Source organism: Protopterus annectens, chromosome 9.part0, assembly GCF_019279795.1.
Source record: "Protopterus annectens isolate FY-2018-M chromosome 9.part0, PAN1.0, whole genome shotgun sequence".
NCBI classification, from domain to species: domain Eukaryota; kingdom Metazoa; phylum Chordata; order Ceratodontiformes; family Protopteridae; genus Protopterus; species Protopterus annectens.
In genome coordinates, this window is record NC_056743.1 from 1492353632 (window position 1) to 1492373620 (window position 19989).

The 19989-nt window shown below is 43.4% G+C and overlaps 1 protein-coding gene across 1 annotated transcript in view; it reads right to left on the reverse strand.

The window, feature by feature from the left end:
* BRD4 (bromodomain containing 4) overlaps positions 1-19989 on the reverse strand; it is a 1872054-nt gene that overhangs the window by 1655042 nt on the left and 197023 nt on the right. The gene's annotated exons all lie outside the window — the stretch shown is intronic.

Consider the following 19989-nt stretch of genomic DNA (forward strand, 5'->3'; position numbering starts at 1 on the left):
TCAATACTCTGAGAATCTTGCAGCATACCAGACTCCGCTTGGGTCTCGGTAGAGGACTGCAACTCAAAAGTAGCAGGTATCAGGGGCTGCGAAAGTGCCTCACTGATTATCGGCAAACCGGCGACTGGCTTAGGAGAAACCTCGTTTGTTTTGGACCTCGATTGTCTTTTTTCTTTGGGTTTTTTGTGAACTCCGGTAGTTGGATTGCTAACCGACGACATTTCAGGGTAATTAAATCTGGATCCAAAACATTTTGAAGCAAAAATATACAGACGCTTAATAGTGCATTGGTTAAACCTAGCACAACGACAGCAAGGCACGTTATGATCTGGGCCTAGACAAGGAATACAGTACAAATGAAAATCCTTATGAGGTATTTGCTTCCCACAAGTAATGCAATTATTAACTTTTACTGACATCGGTAAGGAGCAAGAAAAAGTTTCCCCAACGGGGTACTTAGCTTTAGTTTAAGACTGGTTCTGAAACTCGAATGCGAAAATTTCAGGAGTCTGCGAACTGCTTCGGGCACCGTGCAGCAAGAAAGACTGAATAAAATGGCGTTGGCTGCATGTTTTATACCCCTGACGTCATGGAAGAGGAGACAGCAACCGACACAAGACCCACGACTTTGTTATTCAGGCCGACTGAGGGCAACCTGCCAGCAGATTACCCAAATGTAATGACTGCAACAGTGAAACATTAAGAACATCTGTACTATGTTCTTCGCGTTTCACTGTGGCAGTCATCACATTTGGGTAGATTCCCAAAGCTAAGGATGGGTGGAGTAATTTAGATAGCATTAGGACCAGCTATAAGGCCCTGCAAGACTGCAGTGGCAAAGCCAGCTCTGGATTTAGAGAAAATTGGTAAATGGTAATGTTTGGTGAAAGCATATATAGAACTCCAGGTAGCAGCTTTTAGGATGTCCCTGGTAGGGACACCTCTGAGAAAGGCTGTAGAGGTAGATGTAGCCCTGGTTGAATGGGGTCTGATCCCCTGTGGGATAGGTTTTCCCTGGTGCTTATAGCAGAAATTAATGCAATGGCCTATCCATTTAGAAATGGTTTGCTTTGAAACAGCCTTCCCCTCTGCCCCTGCAGCAAATGCCACCAGCAGTTATCCAGATCTCCTTTGAGGTTTAGTCCTGTCCAAGTAAAATATAAGTAGTCTATCCACATCTAAGGAGTGCAGTATCCATTCCTCTTTGTTCTGTGGGTTAGGAAAGAAGGCTGGCAAATGAATGGACTGATTAAGAGCCACAATGGATACCACCCTGGGCATGGAGGGACTGGTTCTGAGGGACACAATGTCTTCATGAAAAATGATGAAAGGCTCCCACTGCCTTAAGGGCCTGCAATTCAGATACCCTTCTTGCAGAAGTGCTTGCTAAATGGAAGGTGGTTTTCCAAGAAAGGAATTTTAAATCTGCACTTGCAACTGGCTCGAAAGGAGGAAGAGAGAGTTTTTTTCAATACAAAGTTAAGGTCCCAGGCTGGAGTTGGGGCTCTCCTGGGTGGTCTTAAGGTTTTGGCCCCTCTGAGGAACTGCTTGAGCAGTGGATGAGAAAAGAAGGGTGGTTCTGTGTTATGAGTTGAAATGGCTGAGGCGTGAATTTTGATGGAGGAAAAAGAAAGGCCCTTGTGAAGCATATCCGTTAAGTATTGAAGAATCTGAGGTAAGCTGAGCGCTGCTGTGCCCATCCCCTGAGATAGGTTCCAGGCACAGAATCTTTTCCATTGTTCAGCATAAGATTTTCTACTACTAGGCCTCCTTGCCTCTAAAATGATATCCAACACTTGTTTACTGAGGGATGGCAAAGGGGAGATTAGGTAATTTACCAGGCTGATAGATTCAAGGTCTGAAGCGAAGGGTGCAGAATCTGGATCTCCTGCTGAGACAACAGGGTAGGTGCCTGACAGGTGCCATGGAGCCAACAGCGACACAATGCATAAGAGGGGGTACCAGTGTTGGCGTGGCCAGTCTGGTGCAATCAATACTGTCCTTTGTTTGTCCAGCTTGATCTTTAGTAGTAATTTAGAGAGGAGAGGCATAAACTGATAGGTTTTTTCCAGCTGACAGAGCATCCACTTTCCAAGCCTGTTTGTGGGGAGTCCTTGTGCAAAATTTGTCCAATTGGTAGTTCTGGGGGGAGGCAAACAGGTCTATATCTGGGCTCCTCGATTTGTTTGTCAACATGTTGAAAGTCTTTGGTTCCAGTTTCCACTCGTATGGGTCCGTGAGGTTTCTGCTTAGTCCATCTGCCAGTGTATTTAGTTTTCCTGGCAGGAATTGAGCCTGTAGATGCACTTGGTAGCTCAAGGCTGTGTTCCAAACTGCCATGGCAAGTCTGCAGAGGGGAGAAGAGTGGGTAGCCCCCTGCTTGTTTACGTACCACATAACAGTGGTGCTGTCCGTCTTTACCATTAATTGTCCTGGAAGAATGTGGTCCTTGAAGGCTGTCAGAGCATTCTGTACAGCTAACATTCCTTTTTGATTGATATGCATTTGACTTGTGTTCCATTTGCCCTGAATGCACATCCTGCCAGTTGAGCCCCCCCCCCCCCCCCCCCCAAGCATAGTCTGATGCGTCTGTTAGGATTTGGGCGGCAGGGGGTAGAGTGAATGGTAGTCCCTTGTTCTGGTGGCAGGCAAGGTATGATAGGAATCATTGCTTCTATATCCTGAGAATGTTGACACCATAGGCGTTTTAGATACCAACGTAGTTTCCTCACATGCAGTCTTGCGTACGGAATTTGAAGAATGCAGGAGGCCATGAACCCCAAGGCTTGCAGTATTTACCTTGCAAAGAGGGTATTTTGTGGCCATTAGTTTGAAGTAGGTTGTCTAATAAATTTGTTTCTCTGATGTGAGGAAAGCCATCTGGGAAGTTGTATTCAAGCTTGCTCCCAGGAATATTTGTTGACAGGGTACCAGGTGTGATTTCTTTTAGTTTATGGTGTACCCCAGACAAGTTAGTACCTTTTGTACAAAAGCCAAATAACTCAAAATTATGTCCTGGCTTTCTGCCCGAATTAGACAATCGTCCAGGTATGGGTATATATGAATATTTCTTTGCCTGAAAAATGCAATGACTGGAGCTAGGCACTTTGTGAATACCCTGGGAGCAGTAGATAAGCCAAAGGGCAGTGCAGACAACTGATAGTGCATGTAGCCTGCTGTGAAGCGTAGGTACCTTCTGCAAGATTCCCTGATTGGGATGTGCAGGTATGCTTCCTTTAAATAGAGTGTTGCCAACAAGGCATCTTTGCCTAGCATAGAAAGCAACTGGTGAAGAGTTAGCATCTTGAATTTTGGAATCGCCAAAAAAGTGTTTAAGATAGACAGGTCCAGGATAGGACGCCATGCGTTGTCTTTTCTGGTTACCAGGAAAAGTCGAGTAGAAACCTTGTCCCTTTTCCTCTTCTGGTACAGTATGAATAGCCTTTAAGCCTGAGAGAGAGAGAGTACTTGCTTTTGAACCTCTGCCCACTGATTTGGGGGTAGATCTGGCCAACCGTTTGGGGTTGGTAATGTGTGGAAGTGAAATCTGTATCCTTGGAAAACTACATTTAAAACTAATTTGTTCTGAGTAGTGAGTTCCCAGTTTTTTGCATGCAGAGCAATCTTACCCCCAAAAGGGGCAGTCAGTTGAGAAGTGTCTGGAAGTTTTAAAGTTAAGTCACTGAGACAGTTTACCATAGGGGGGAGTTTTACTATGCTCAGATTTAGAAGTGGGAGCCCCCCCCCCCCCACACACTGCTTATTCCTGTGTGTACCCTGGGACTGAAGCCTGGGTGTTCTGCTGGATCTGGTTTAGACTGAGAAGGCCTGGAAGAGGCAGGAAAGGACCAATTCTTAAGAGGGCTAATGTCTACTAAATCTTGGAGGTTGTACTTGTAAATAATCTTTAACAGTTTGCATAGATTTAGCTTTTTCCTCCAACTTAAGAACTTCTGCTTGTTGCCAAACAGGTAGTCTTGATTTAAGGGAGCATCCAGTAATTTAGCTTTAACATGATCCGGTAAAGACTGCTCCTTAAGCCAAGCATGCTTTCCAAGTACAGACACAGTGACAGCAGCCCCGCAAGATGCCTATAGGGAATCAAAACCACACTGCAAAGTATGTTTTCCAACCTGTTCAGCAGAAAGTACAGTTTTGTACCTACCATAAATGTAGATGTTCGAGTGCTAATACAGCTGCAGTCATAACAGATGGGTTCTCCTGCCGTCAGGCGGGTCCTCGGTCGGCCGAATTCCAAAGTCTAGGTCCGGCGTCTGTTGTCGTTGCTTTTTCCCTGACGTCAGTGCGACAGGGGTATAAAAGAACCAGCCGACGCCATTTTCTTCAGTTTTTCTTGCCCCAGATGTCTGGTGCCCCCAGAAGGAAGGCAATACATAAATTTGTGTAATAAAGCAATGCCATATAATCAAAATACAGTAGTTGCAAGCAAATACACCATAAATGAATACCCCAATCAGGTTGTATGAGGAGGTGTTAACAAATAGGCCTGTCCCAAGAGGGGAAGGAGGGAGGGAAACCTGGACTGCAGCTGTATTAGCACTCAAACATCTACATTTATGGTAGGTACAAAACTGTACTATGTTCATCCTGCATACAGCTGCAGTCATAACAGATGGGTAGAATCCCAAAGCTAAGAAAGGGGTGGTAGGCACTAGGTGGAACTAGGAGGAGCCAGGATGCTCTGCAAGACTGCAGTGGCAAAGCCTACTCTAGTTTTGGAGTATAATGGTAGGTGGTAGTGCTTGGAGAAGGTATGCACATAACTCCAAGTGGCTGCTTCCAAAATATCTTTGGTAGGAACTCCTCTGAGGAAAGCTGCAGAGGTAGCTGTGGCCCTTGTGGAGTGAGATCTGATGCCTGCAGGTACAGTTTTGCCATGAAAAGAGTAACAAAACCGTATGCAGTGGGCTATCCATTTTGAGATTGTCTGTTTGGAAATTGGCTTCCCTTGAGCTCCTATAGCATAGGAGACAAAGAGCTGTTCTGATTTTCTGAAAGGCTTTGTTCTGTCCAAATAACGCAGTTGTCTGTGGATGTCCAAGGAATGTAGTAATCTCTCCCCTTTGTTTTGAGGATTAGGATAAAAGGTAGGTAAGTGGGCGGCACAGTGGTGCAGCGGTTAACATTGTCGCCTCACAGCAAGAGGTTCTCCGGTTCAATTTTCGGCTGGGGTGCCTTCTGTGTGGAGTTTGCATGTTCTCCCTGTGTTCGCGTGGGTTTCCTCTGGGTACTCCGGTTTCCTCCCACATTCCAAAGACATGCATCTGGAGCATTTCTCCCCGGGCCTCCGCTGAAAACAGGCTCTGTGGAACCTAGTCGGACATTCCCGGACAACAAATGTTAAATAAATAAATAAGTGTATAGCCTGATTCAAAGCTACCCTGGATACCACTTTTGGCATAAAGGACGGGTTGGTTCATAAGGAAACTCTGTCCTGATGGAAGATAAAAGGCTGCACAGCCATGAGGGCTTGTAGTTCCGATACCCTACGAGCTGAGGTAATAGCCAGAAGGAAAGCTGTTTTCCAGGACAAATATTGCAAATCTGTTGAGGCAGCTGGCTCAAAAGGAGGCAAGGTCAGCTTTTCTACAATGAAATGGAGGTCCCAAGCAGGTATTGGTTGTTTCCTTGGGGGTTTTATATTCTTAGCCCCTCCGAGGAACTGTCTTAAGAGGGGGTGAGAGAATAAAGGTGGATCAGTGTTGTATTCTGCAGAAATGGCTGAGGCATGGATTTTGATGGAGGAGAATTAAAGTCCACTGCTTAGCAGCTCAGCTAGATACTGTAATATCTGAGGTAAATTCAGTTTTCAAGGATTCTGGCCCTTTTTCTCATTCCACGCACAAAACAGTTTCCATTTTGCAGAGTAAGCTTTTCTAGTAGACTGCCTTCTGGCCTCCAAAATGACCTCCTTGGAGAGTAGGGTCTGTTGTGATGTTAAGGAATCTTCTATGCGGCCAGATTGAGTCTTCAGCTGACTGAAGAGTTTTGAAGCTGTGCTGAGTCAGAAGAACAGGCATTAGAGGTAGTGTCTATGGTGGGGAATGCGTCAAGCTCCTCAGGAGTGGGTACCAGTGTTGTCTTGGCCAGTCTGGAGCAATGAGAATCATCTTTGGTCTGTCTGCTCTGGTTTTTAATAGAACTTTGGGCAGCAGAGGAAGAGGTGGAAAGGCATAAACTGTCATTGTTGTCCAACTGAAAGAGAGAGCGTCCACTCTCCAGGCCTTTGGATGAAAAGTCCTTGAGCAGAATTTTGTCAATTGGTGATTTTTGTGGGAGGCAAAGAGATCTATGTCTGGCCTTCCCCATGCTTGAATTATCTCTGTAAAAACTTGAGGATGCAACTTCCATTCATGTGGATCTGTCATATTTCTGCTTAGGTTGTCTGCCAGCGTGTTTTCCTTGCCTGGCACGTACTGTGCGTGAAGTTCGATTTGTAATTCCAGAGCCATGTTCCAAAGTGACATGGCCAGCCTGCATAGGGGGTATGAATGGTTCCTCCCTGTTTGTTTATGTACCACATTACTGTGGTGTTGTCTGTCCTTATCAATAGTTGACCTGGATGCAGGTGGTCTTTGAAAGCTATAATAGCATTTATTACTGCTAGCATTTCCTTTTGATTGATGTGAAGGTGCTTTTCTTTTTGGGACCATTTGCCCTGAATGCACCGATCTGTCATGTGCGCCCCCCCCAGGCGTAGTCCGAGGCGGCTGTTGTGATGACTTGATTTGCTTGAGGCTTGTAGAATGGGAGACCTGTGTTTGTTTGGCATGCTTGAGCCCACCACAGAAATTCCTTTTAAAGACATGGAATTAGTGGTATTATTGTTTCCAAACTGTGGCTGTGTTGAGACCATAGGTTTTTCAGGTACCATTGAAGTTTCCTCATATGCAGCTTTGCACATGGGATTAGTATGCCATGAATCCCAGAGCCTGCAGAATTTTCCTTGCAGTCAGCCTGGTGAAATTTGCTAGTGTTCTGAAGTATTGAGTTAGTTGCCCCTGCTTCTCTGGCGTGAGGTAGGCCATCTGGGTGTTTGTGTCCAAGTTGGCACCCAGGAAAATTATTTTCCGAGAGGGTATTAGCCTTGACTTCTTTTTGTTGACTGTGTATCCCAGAGAATTCAACAACATTATTACATAAGCCAGATGTTTCAGAAGTATGTGCTTGCTGTCCGCTTGGATCAGGCAGTTGTCCAAATATGGGTATATTTGTATCCCTTCAAGTCTGCAGTAGGAAATTACTGATGCCAGGCATTTCGTGAATACTCTGGGCGCAGTAGATAAGCCAAAGGGCAATGCAGAGAATTGATAATGGGTTGAACCTGCAAGAAATCTGAGGTGTCTTCTGCAATTTTGTCTGATTGGGACATGCAGGTATGCCTCCTTGAGGTTCAATGTTACCAGCCAAGACTCCTTGCCCAGCATGGGAAGAAGCTGCTGTAAAGTGAGCATCTTGAATTTTGGTACGAGTAAAAATGTGTTTAGGATGGATAGGTCCAAAATAGGTCTCCAATCTTTTCCCTTCCTTGGTACCAGGAAAAGTCTGGAATAAAAACCTTGACCTTGTTCGTGAGTAGGTACCTCTTGAATAGCTTTCATGTCCATGAGATCTGAAATTTGTCTTTGTGCCTCTGCCCTTTGATTGTGTGGCAGGTTTGGCATGCCTCTCATTTTTGGAAGGGTGTGAAAATGGAATCTGTAGCCTCTGTTTATAATGTCCAGGATCCATTTGTCTTTTGTGACAATATGCCAATTTTTTGAAAATAATGCCAGTTTTCCACCTAAGGGTGCTGCTATTTGAGCCTTGCTTGGCATGCAAAGGGGAAGTCATTGGGCTTGCTTTCTGAATGGCTGCGAACTATCCTCACCACCTCTGTGTAGGAGCTTGCCATTGTCTGCCTCTAAACGATCCCTGAGATTGCCCTTTGCCCCTCGGGAGCCTGTATCTACCTCTTTGGGGTCTGTCCGTGGCTGGAAAGGACCAATTTTTGGAAGGCTAATTTCTACTGAAACGTGGAGGTTGTACCTGTAGAAAATCTTTCACTGTTTGCACTGACTTAGCCTTTTCCTCCATTTTCTTTAATACCTCCTCAGCTTTAACACCAAATAATACATCCTTTTGAAGAGGGGCATCTAGTAATTTAGCTTTGACATGATCTGGTAAGGTTTGTCCCTTGAGCCAGGCATGTCTACGTATCACTGATCCTGTAACAGCAGCTCTACATGAGGCCTCTAGAGCATAAAAACCACATTGCAAGGTATGTTTACCCACTTGTTCTGCATTATGCATCAAATCCTGCAACTCCTTCAAGTCTGGTTGTTCAGGTTGTGACATTTTACTTCTCAATTGTGATAACAGAAACTGTTGGTACTTTAGCATATGGAACTGGCAGTTTAATGCCCTCTGGATCTTTAGCAGTGGAGGCCTTAATTCCCTTGGGGCCCTGTGAGATAGTTTCTGGGTCAGCCGCATGGCTTTTGTATAAAAATTGGTGCGAGTCAGGAACCCGGTAGTACCTGTCAGGCTTGACTGGGGCTGGAGGTAAAGAATCCGGGTTAAGGCAGGCCTCCGAGTACACATCATCTAGTATGTCTAAGACAGGAGGTATTGCCAGAGGCCTGTGCTGAGGTAGCAAGAGAAAATCCCTAAGCCTTTTCTTGGAATCTGAGTACTCCCGGCCTTCCCAGTGGAAGTGTTCCCTTAATGTATGCAAGGTTTCCCCAAATGAGTAATCCTCTGGGGGGGGGGGAGACAGAGGGAATGGACTCCTCTGCATCAGAATCTTCAAAAGGGGAGTAAGAATGTTCCTGTTCATCAGAGTGCTCTGATATAATGGAGGCCTGGTCAGAGGAGGGGGATTCTTCCTCCACTCTGGGCCTTTTGTCCGGGGAGAGGGGGGGGGGTTGAGAACCCCTGATAAGAGTAATTAAATCCTCAGCCATTTTAAGCATCTGTTTTTTAGGCATGGGGCCTGGAGAAGGGCCCTGTGTAGCCTGTGTGTTAAAATGCATGGCTGCTTTAGACTTCGTGAAAGCCTTGATGGAAAAAGAAGAGGAAGGTCTGAAGACACCTTGAGAGGAGGCAGACCTGTCTGCATTTTGAGATTCACCACCAAGAGTGGCTTCGGTATCTGTAGTCGGGGTGTGGGCCGAGGAGCCTGTGACCTCGGGCACACAAGACACTGCCATTGAAGTGTTGTTGGTAGTCAGGGGCTGCGTAGGCGCCTCGCTGAGAACCGGACCACATGTAGTCTGCTTTGGCGTGGTGTCGGTAGAGGCCACGGACCTCGTGTGTCGGTCCTTATCTCTGGGTTTTTTTTAGACAAAACTGGAGTTGGAGTATCCGACGACATAATAGTTAAATTTTTTGCCAAAATAATGCTGGGCGAACTCCGCCCGACGCTTAATGGTGCGTTTGTTGAATGTAGCACAAAAACAGACAGAGACGTCGTGGTCTGGGCCTAAGCAAGGAATACAGAGGGAATGAAAAACCTTATGCGGTATTTGCTTCCCACATGAAATACAATTGTTAACTTTGTCTGACATCGGTCTGAGGCAAGAAAAGTTTCCCCAACAGGGTACTTAGCTTTCAAGAAGACTTCGGTTGCAAAATTTTCGTAATTTCAGGAGCTGGCCGACCGGCACTTGTGAACTGCTTCTGCTTCGGGCACCGCGCGGCAAGAAAGACTGGAGAAAATGGCGTCGGCTGGTTCTTTTATACCCCTGTCGCACTGACGTTAGGGAAGAAGCGACGACAACCAACACTGGACCTAGACTTTGGAATTCGGACAACCGAGGACATGCCTGACAGCAGGAGAACCCATCTGTTATGACTGCAGCTGTATGCACGATGAACATTGTAGTAAATCCTTATTTTCAGCACAATCAGGAATCATCATTTTCTGTTTAAGCAATCCAATAATATGCTGCTGATACTTTAACATATGAAACTGGCAGTTTAAGGCCCTAATGGTCAAGTTTGCATAAATGTATACCTTCTTACCCCATCTATCCAGCACCCTGGGGTCTCCCATCAGAGGGAGTAGGATTTTTGGCAGTAGTAGCCTTAATGTCCTTGGGCCCCTGTGAAATGATCTCAGGATCTGCAGTAGGATGTTTGAAAAGAAACTTGCGAGACTCAGGAACCCTGTAACATCTATCAGGGTTTCTGGGAGCAGGAGGTAGAGTCAGGGGCCAAGCTAGATTCTGAAAAGGAATCATCAACAATGTCTAGTACAGGAGGGATAGCTAAAGGCCTGTGCTGAGGCAGGAGTAAGAAATCCCTAAGCCTCTTCTTAGAATCAGAGTAATCCTGACTTTCCCAATGAAAATGTTCCCCAAGAGTATGCAAGGTTTCACCAAAAGAGAAATCATCTGGGGGGAGAAGCAGAGGGAATAGAGTCCTCAGTATCAGAATCCTCAGGTAGATAAGGGTAAATCCTGGTCAGAGGAAACAAATTTCAAAATCCTGGTCAGAACTATCAAGCAAAATCAGTCCTAGGTCTCAGAGGGGGAAGGCTGGCTTCCCCCGATTAAAGTAATAAGGTCTTCAGCCATTCTTATCATTTGTTTTATAGGCATAGAGGTCTGACCATGTGGTCTGGGCATCAGTTTTCTAGGCATAGTTCGACTTTTAGACCTTGAAGAAGAAAATGGCGTCTGTTTAATATGCAAGTCAGCAGGCCTGAATACACCCTTAGAAGCCGGTGCCTGCACAGCAGCTCTGGACCCATCCAAGGTAGAGACATCCGCAAGGTCCACAGTTGAAGCATCTCTCGGCATGCCGGACTCCGAATGGGCCTCAGTAGAGGCCTGCAAATCTGAAGTAGTAGGTATCAGGGGCTGCGAAAGCGCCTCACTGGATACCGGCGAAATGGCGACTGGCTTAGGAAAAGCGTTGTTAGCAGCTTTGAACCTAGGTGGCCTGTCTGTTTTTATCTTTGCGTTTTTTCGGAATGTCGGTAGTCAAATGGCTTACCAAAGACATATCTGGATAATTGAACAGAGCACCAACATATTTAGAAGCGAAAATATACAGACAACTGATAGTTCATTGTTTAAATAAGGCACAAAACCGACAGCAAGGTACATCGTGGTCAGGGCCTAGGCAAGGTATACAGTGCGAATGGACATCTTTATGAGGTATTTGCTTTCCGCAAGAAATACAATTACTTTTACTGACATCAGTTTAGAGCAAGAAACAGTTTCCCCAACGGGGTACTTGGCTTTAGTTAAAGACTTTGGTTCTGAAACTCGAAATTGAAAATGTCAGGAGTCGGCTGACCAGCACTTGCGAACGGCTTCTGCTTTGAGCACTGCACGGCAAGAAAGACTGATGCAATGGCGTTGGCTGCATGTTTTATACCCCTTAACTACCTGACGTCACGGAAGAAGAGACAGCAACCAAGGCAGGACCCAAGACTTTGTTAATCAGGCCGACTGAGGGCTACTGCAAGCAGATGACCCACATGTGTTGACTGCAACAGTGAAATACGAAGAACATCATCAGGTGCTGAAGTAGCAATTCCTGACTGTCCGCCTGAATCAGGCAATCGTCCAAGTATAGGTAAACTTGAATATTTCTCTGCCTGCAGTAAGCAATGGCTGGAGCCAGGCACTTTGTGAATACCCTGGACGCAGTAGATAAGCCAAAGGGAAGTGCAGAGAACTAATAGTGCACAGAGCCTGCCCTGAAACGTAGATATTTCCTGCAAGATTCCCTTATGGGGATGTGCAGATAAGGCTTCTTTTAAGTCTAAGGTGACTACCCAGGAGTCCTTGGCTAGCATAGGAAGGAGCTGCTGGATTGTAAGCATTTTGATACCACCAGGAAGGTGTTTAGGGTTGATAGATCCAGAATAGGGCGCCAAGAGTTCTATTTCCTGAGCACCAGGAACAGTCTGGAGTAGAAAAAATTAACCGACCAGTCCCAAAACAGTTGACCTTTTATTGAAGTTTTAAAGAAATAACAAAAAGTGACCGCGCTTTCACCCATTAACATCTACTGGGCATCATCAGAGTAACGTATACATCCCAATGCATCCTTTTAATACAACTGCAACACCACCCCTTACTTAATACTGTCCAATGAAGTAATTCAATTAATTAATTATTTAAATACTTAAAACAATACATAACACCATTTACAATACAATATAAAGATACCTATAAATACACATTAATAAAAACATTCATATAATGTATGACCTTAAATAACTGTACATATAAAAAAACACATTAAAAATTGAGTTAAATAAAATGAGATCTAAGTTTTAGAATACTAGATATGGAAATGTATTCATTAATTCCCGGGGGGTTAGAGGCATCCAATCTCTACTACCATAAACACTCTTTTGCTTCCAATAAAATCTTACAGTCACCCCCTTTTTCATTTTGCGGAACTTGATCAATGACAAAAAACAAACATTTTTGAAATTCTGACACTTTAGACTATGTGTATACAGGGAACTCACTACTTTTTTTTTTTTATTTTTGATGTCCCTTACATGCTCTAAAATACGTAGCCTTAACGTTCGTATAGTCTTCCCTATGTAAAATGTGGGACAGCTCATACATGTGGCAACATAAAACCACCATGTTCGTATTGCAGTTACAAAACCCAGGATATCCAAGTTCTCCTGTAATTATGAATCATAACATATGGACCATCATTTATAAATTGTAAATGGGCGTGCCTTCGTCGAAGGTTGGATGTCGAGCTGGCACCTCGACGTTCGTGAAAATCTACTGCCAATCATTAGTGGACTGGAGTTCCACTGTGGCGACCCCTAACCAGGAAAAAGCCAAAAGACAAACATACACTCCAAAAACCACACTTGCTCATTTTGGACATCTTGTGAATCCCTAGTGTCCACTTCATCTTCCAATAAATCTTTTAAATTGATATCCCTGCTATAAATTAACTCCGGTGATTCACCTAGAATCTCTCTCAAATCACCTTTAAACACACTTGCCCGTGTTACCTGTATAATGGTCTTAACCTTGCCTGCTGTATCATTATATGGGAGTACCAAAGCACCTCTCATCCTTCACACTAAATCTATCATTAGCCACATCATTTGTTACTAATACTAACTTTTGTTAATGCACCTTTCAGTACAGGCTGAAAAACGGTTTACCTTTTCTCTGTCACCTCATTGCATATTTTAAGTAATATATCAGGAGGATACCCTCTCTCACGCAACATATCCATCAATTTGGCAATTTCAATGTAAAAATTCTCATCTCCACTAACCTAGACAGTCTCACCATCTGTCCTTTCAAAATATTTCTCTTCTGAAAATATGGGTGACAGAGCTTTTGAAATGTAAAAAAAAAAAAAAAAAGAGTTGGAATAAGTTTTTCCTGTAAAAATGTTCCTTATATAATAAAATATCTAGAAATTCACACATATTCTCATACACATTACTAGTAAATTTTGAAAATGGTGTTGTACTGCCTAGATACTCAAAATCCTGAACCTTAACCTCAGACCCTTTCCAAAATATCAGGATATCATCTAAAAAGCGCAAGTATAACATTACATTTGACATACAACTTGAAGAAAAAACAGTCTCCCCCATTCTGCTAAAACTAGATTTGCGTAAATGGGTACACATCTAGCACCCATAGCTACGCCTGTAATCTGTTTAAGATACTCTCCATCAAACATAATAAAATTTAATAAAACCATTTCCATGAGCTGTACTAGTAATACTCGCATTGTGCAGTTCACTATGTCGTGACAAACAGTTTTCAAAGAGTTCTAATCCAACATTTTGCGGTTTTACAGAAAATAGATTAATCACATCCACAGTTACCATTAAAAATTCTTCGCTGACATTTAATTCTCTAATTAAATCTAAACTGTGCCAAGAGTCCCTAAGAATGTGTGGAAACTTACCACATTTTTACAACTAAAGTCAACAAAAGATGCAATAGCTAATCTGAAGTTATATATGAGACAATTAAATTTAAAAATATTTTTGCAAACAACCCCAGTCCTCGTACTGATGGAAATTTTTCAGTCAAAAAAAGTATGTGGTTAATCTATTTTCTATAATACCGCATAAAGTTGGATTAAAACGTTTTGAAAACTGTTTGTCAGGACAGTGAACTGCACAATGTTAAGCAGGGATTACTAGTAGAGTTCATGGAAATGGTCTTATTAAATAATTTTATTATGTTTCAAGGAGAGCATTTTAAACCGATTACAGGCGTAGCTATGGGTGCTAGATGTGCACCCATTTACACAAATCTAGTTTTAGCAGAATGGGAGACAATTTTTTTCTTCAAGTTTTACGTCAATATTGTGTTATACGTGCGCTGTTTAGATTATATCCTGATATTTTGGAAAGGGTCTGAGGTTGAGGTTCAGGATTTTGAGTATCTAGGCAGTACAACACCATTTTTGAAATTGACTAGTAATGTGTATGAGAATAAATGTGAATTTCTAGATATTTTATTATACAAGGAAAATGGTGCATTAAACTCTAGTATTTACCATAAAAAACTTATTCCAACTCTTTTTTACATTTTAAAAGTGGTGACCCATATTTTCAAAAAAGAAATATTATGAAAGGACAGATGGTGAGACCGTCTAGGTTGGTTAGTGAAGATGAGAATTTTTACACTGAAATTGCCAAATTGATGGATATGTTGCGTGAGAGGGTATCCCCTTGATATATTACTTAAAACATGTAATGAGGTGACAGACAAAAGGAAAACAGTTTTAAGCCTATACTGACAGGAGGATTAACAAAAGTTTATTAGTAACACAAATGATGTGGCTAACGATAGATTTAGTGTGAAGGATAAGAGAGGTGGTTTGGTACTCCCATGTAATGACACAGCAGGCAAGGTTAAGACCATTATACAAGAAGCATGGGCAAGTGTGTTTAAAGGTGATTTGAGAGAGATTCTAGGTGAATCTCCGGACTTCATTTATAACAGGGGTGTTAATTTAAAAGATTTACTGGAAAATGAAGTGGACACTAGGATTCACAAGATGTCAAAAATAAGTAAGTGTGGTTTTTGTAGTGTATGTACATTTATAAATGATGGCCCATATGTTACGATTCATAATTACAGGAGGACTATTAGATGTCCTGGGTTTTGTAACTCCAATACGAACATGGTGGTTTATGTTGCCACATGTATGAGCTGTCCCACATTTTACATAGAGAAGACATGAAAGTTAAGGCTACGTATTTTAGAGCATGTAAGGAACATCAAAAATAAAAAAAAATTGTGAGTTCCCTGTATACACACAGTCTAAAGTGTTAGAATTAAAAAAAAAATGTTTTTTTTGTGATTGATCACGTTCCTCAAAATGAAAAGGGGGGGGGTGACTAATATTTTATTGGAAGCAAAAGAGTTGTTTATGGCAACTGAGACTGGATGCCTCAGCCACGGGAATTAATCATTTAATCATTTTAACTCAATTTTTAATGTGTTTTTTTATCATATATACAGTTATTTAAGGTTATACATTATATGAAGGTTTTTAATGTATTTATATGCATCTTTATATTATATTGTAAATGGTGTTCTGTATTGTTTTAAATATTTAAATAATTAATGTATTGAATTACTTGGACAGTATTAAGTGAGGGGTGGTGTTGCAATTGTATTAAAAGGATGAACTGCAATGTACATGTTACTCTGATGATGGCCCAGTGGATGTTAACGGGTGAAAGCGCTGTCACTTTTTATTTCTTTAACACTTCAATAAACAGTCAACAGTTTTGGGACTGGTCAGTTAATTTTGTTTTAGCCTGGAGTAGAAACCCTGTCCCCTTTGCTCTGTTAGCACAGGTTGAATAGCCCTGATACTGAGAAGATAAAGTACTTGCTTTTGGGCCTCTGTCCACTGGTTTGGAGGAAGGTCTGGCAATCCACTTGGGGTTGGCAAAGAGAAGAAATAGAATCTGTATCCCTGGGATATAATGTTTAAGACCCATCGGTCCTGGGTAATATACTCCCAATTTTTTGCATGCAGGGCCAGTTTTCCTCCTAGGGGTGCAAGTACTTGGGCATGGCTGGGAAGGATTAAGGACAAGTCATTGTGAACTTTTTCCATAGGGTGTGGCTTACCACTCACAGTTTTTGAGGAGGGAGCACGTCATTGCTTCAATCTGTGCATACCCGGAGACTGTAGTCTGTGGTCAGCTGCCCCTGGGTTTGGGCTGAGAAGGTCTGGAAGGGACTGGAAAGGACAAGTTTTTTGACGCCAATGCCTACTGAATCTAGGTGGCTGTACCTGTAAGAAATCTTTTACAGTTTGCATGGATTCAGCTTTTTCCTCCATCTTTTTAAGAACAACTTCTGCTTTAGAGCCAAACATTCTTGGTTTAGTGGAGCATGAAGTAATTTTGCCTTGACATGGTCTGGCAAGATTTGTTCCTTCAGCCAAGCATGCCTTCTCAGACCAGACCCAGTGACAACAGCCCTGAAAGATGCTTTCTAAGGCATCAAAATCACACTGCAAAGTAAGTTTACCAACCTGGTTTGCAGAATGCATTAAGTCTTGTAAGTCCTTATTTTCTGCACAATCAGGAATCAACAACATTTTTTTGTTTAATTAGATCAATATGCTGCTGGTACTTCAACATACGAAACTGGTAATTTAAACCTCTGATGGCAAGAGATGCACAGGTATATACCTTCTTACCCCATCTGTCGAGAGCCCTAGAATCCCTGCCCGAAGGGGTAGGGTTTTTGGCTGTAGAAGCCTTAATACCTTTAGGTAATTGGGAAATGGTCTCTGGATCCGCAGTGGGATTTTTAAAGAGAAATTTGGTGAGAAGACCCCAGCCCTTACAAATGCCTTCTATGAACACCTCCAGGACTGCATGGATCAGGCAATCCCAAATAAAACCAAGACTCTTTCCACAAAGGGCAAACGTCCAGTCTGGTGGACGCCAGCCATTAACAAACTTTACAATAAGAGGAGAAAGCTATTACATGATGGAACAAAATCCATAAAAGGGAAGTCACCCCTGATCATTATTAGTAAAAAAAAATACGAGCACTCAAAATCAACTAAGGCCATTTTTGAGAGAAAAATTGCCATGGATTCAAAGGACAATCATAAGGCCTTTTTCAGCTATGTTAGGAACCTGGGTGGAAACTCCCAGATATGCTCAGAATTAGTCCAAAATGATACAAAAAAATCACTGAACCCACAGACATTGCCAACATACTAGCAGACAGGTTCAGTGCAAACTTCACCCCCCTCTCCCCCCCTAAAGGAGAGATAACTATCCCAGCGGAGTGTAGCCTCCCAGACATCTCAAATGCGCAGGTGAAAGATGCTCTCTCTAAAGCTAAAAACACAGCATCAATGGGACCGGATGGTGTCCCCAGCTGTGTGCTACACGAGCTAAATGTGGAATTAAACCCGCACATAAGGCAGCTGTTTAATCTCAGCCTTACCACAGGATACGTGCCCAAGGAGTGGCGTACGGCAACTGTGGTCCCACTCCACAAAGGCAGTGCCTCTACGGACCCTGGTAATTACCGCCCCATAAACTTAACAAGTCTAGTCTGCAAAGCTATGGAGAGGATCATAATGGAGCTCATAAACAAAGATATAGGGGACTTGCAGACATTGGACCAGACCCAGTTTGGCTTCAAGGGAAGATCATGCCTTTTGAACTTGGTCGACTTCGTCGAAACAGTCACCAAGGCCATTGATGAGGGAAAGGCAGTCCATACAGCCTACCTTGACCTTGCAAAGGCTTTCGACACAATACCCCACTCGGGTATTGTAGAAAGACTTACCAGCTTAAATGTAAACCCATATGTCACAAGATGGGTTGCAAACTGGCTTAAAGACAGAACCCACAGGGTTAGAGTTGCTGGCGCTATGTCAGACTCCAAGCCGGTCACAAGTGGTGTCCCACAGGGCTCGGTCCTTGGCCCCCTATTGTTCGGCATCTACTTCTCAGAAGTACAGGCCAACATGGGAGGACTTTGACAAAGTTTGCAGACGACTGCAAACTGGGCGCCATAGTGGAAAGTGCATCGGACACGGATATCCTTCAGAAGGGACTCACGGAAACAGATAGCTGGTGCCAGAGCCATGGCCTGAAGTTAACGCCAAAAATGTATAGTCATACCCTTCGGGAAAAACAAGGTAACCCCAAGCTACCATATAGGTGGCAATCCACTAAGCACAAAAGAGGTTATCAGGGACCTGGGGACCAGGTTGACAGTGGCCTTTCTTTTGACACTCACGTTGCTAAAGTGGTTAGAAAGACCTTCTACATTGCCCACCTGATCATGAAGGGATTCACATCCAGATCTAGTGAGGTCATTGTTCCCCTGTACTCTTATCAGACCAATGATAGAGTACAATGCCCCATTCGGGATGTATCTCACCCGACATCTGCAGCAATTGGAGAGACCCCAAAAGTTCCTCACCAAAAGGATAAAGGGACTCCAAAATCTGTCATATGCTGCCAGTTTGAAGAAACTCCAGCTCTATTCAGTTGCATACCGTCTGCTCAGAGGCGACATGTGCCTGACATACAAGGCCATGTCCAACCCAGAATTAATGGACATGCTCCACCTCAAAAAATCCAAATCCACCAAAACCACTAGAGCAAGCGACTTAAACCTTAGCACGGATACAAATAGGACGTGCTGGAGGGATAGATTTATCACTCAGAGACTCCCTATGTTGTGGAATAAAATCCCGGTCCATGTGAGGCAGAGCACCTCGCTGGCTCTGTTCAAGAGAAATCTTGACCTGTGGATGGGAGATCGTAGGTTTACCCCGGGAATCATCTCTGTGTCACTGCTGGACAGAGGCACAACAAACTAATGGGCACAGTATTTGTTCATATAAGGGGTGGCGTAAGCCACAAAAATTTGGGCTAGGCTTATAAATGCCTTAGGGCAGATAGCCTAGTATAAACCTATGAACCTATAAGTCAGGCTTTCTAGGAGCAGGTGGTAAAGTATCATGGGTAAGTCTGGATTCCATGAAGACATCTACAATATCCAGGACAGAGGGAATAACTAGAGGCCTATGTTGTGGCAAGTGTAAAAACTCCAAGTCTTTTTGGACTGTGGGTAGTCCTGGCATTCCCAGTGGAAGTACTTTTAGGGTATGCAAGGTTTCACAGAAAGTAAGGTCCTCTAAGGGGGGGGGGGGCTAAGGCTGATGGAATTGAATCCTCTGCATCTGAGTCCTCACAGATAGATAAGGGCATGTGTTCTGGTAATCACAGGGGTCCGAGTCATCAGACTCATGGTCTGAATAATCAGAAGGAAAATCAATTCTTTGTCTTTTAGAGGGGGAGGCTGGCTTCCCCTAATTACAGTAATAAGGTCTTCGGCCATTCTAACCATTTGTGTCTGTGGCATGGGAACGTGAGAATGTGCTTTGGTCGGTTTCCTAGGTGTAATGCAAACTCTGGGCCTGAGAAATTCGGCAGATTTAGTCATTAATGAAGTAGTCTGATAGGAACATCAAAAAGTTTGAAAACACCCTCAGAAGCTGGTGCCCGCACAGTGGCTCCGGACACATTCAAGGTAGAGACAGCCGCAGGTTCCATAGTCTAAGTAGCATATTGCAGCATACAGGATTCCAAATAGGTCTCGGTAGAGGCCTGAGAATCTGTAGATGCAGGTAACAGGGGCTGCGAAAGCGCCTCACTGAGTACCAGCAGACTGGCGACTAGCTTAACGGAAGCATCGGCAGTTTTGGACCTATGTGGTCTGTCTTTGTCGCTATCTTTGCGTTTTTTCAGAAGATCAGTAGTCGGACGGCTTACCAAAGCCATTTTGGAATACAGAGAATGAGAGTTAAAGAATTCAGAGACAAAAATAGCCAGACGACGAATAGTTCAGCCGTTGAACAAGGCACAAAACCAACAGTGAGGGACATTGTGGTCTGGGCCTAAATAGGTGATGCAGTAAGAATGAAAATCTCTGAGGTATTTGCTTTCCACAGGCA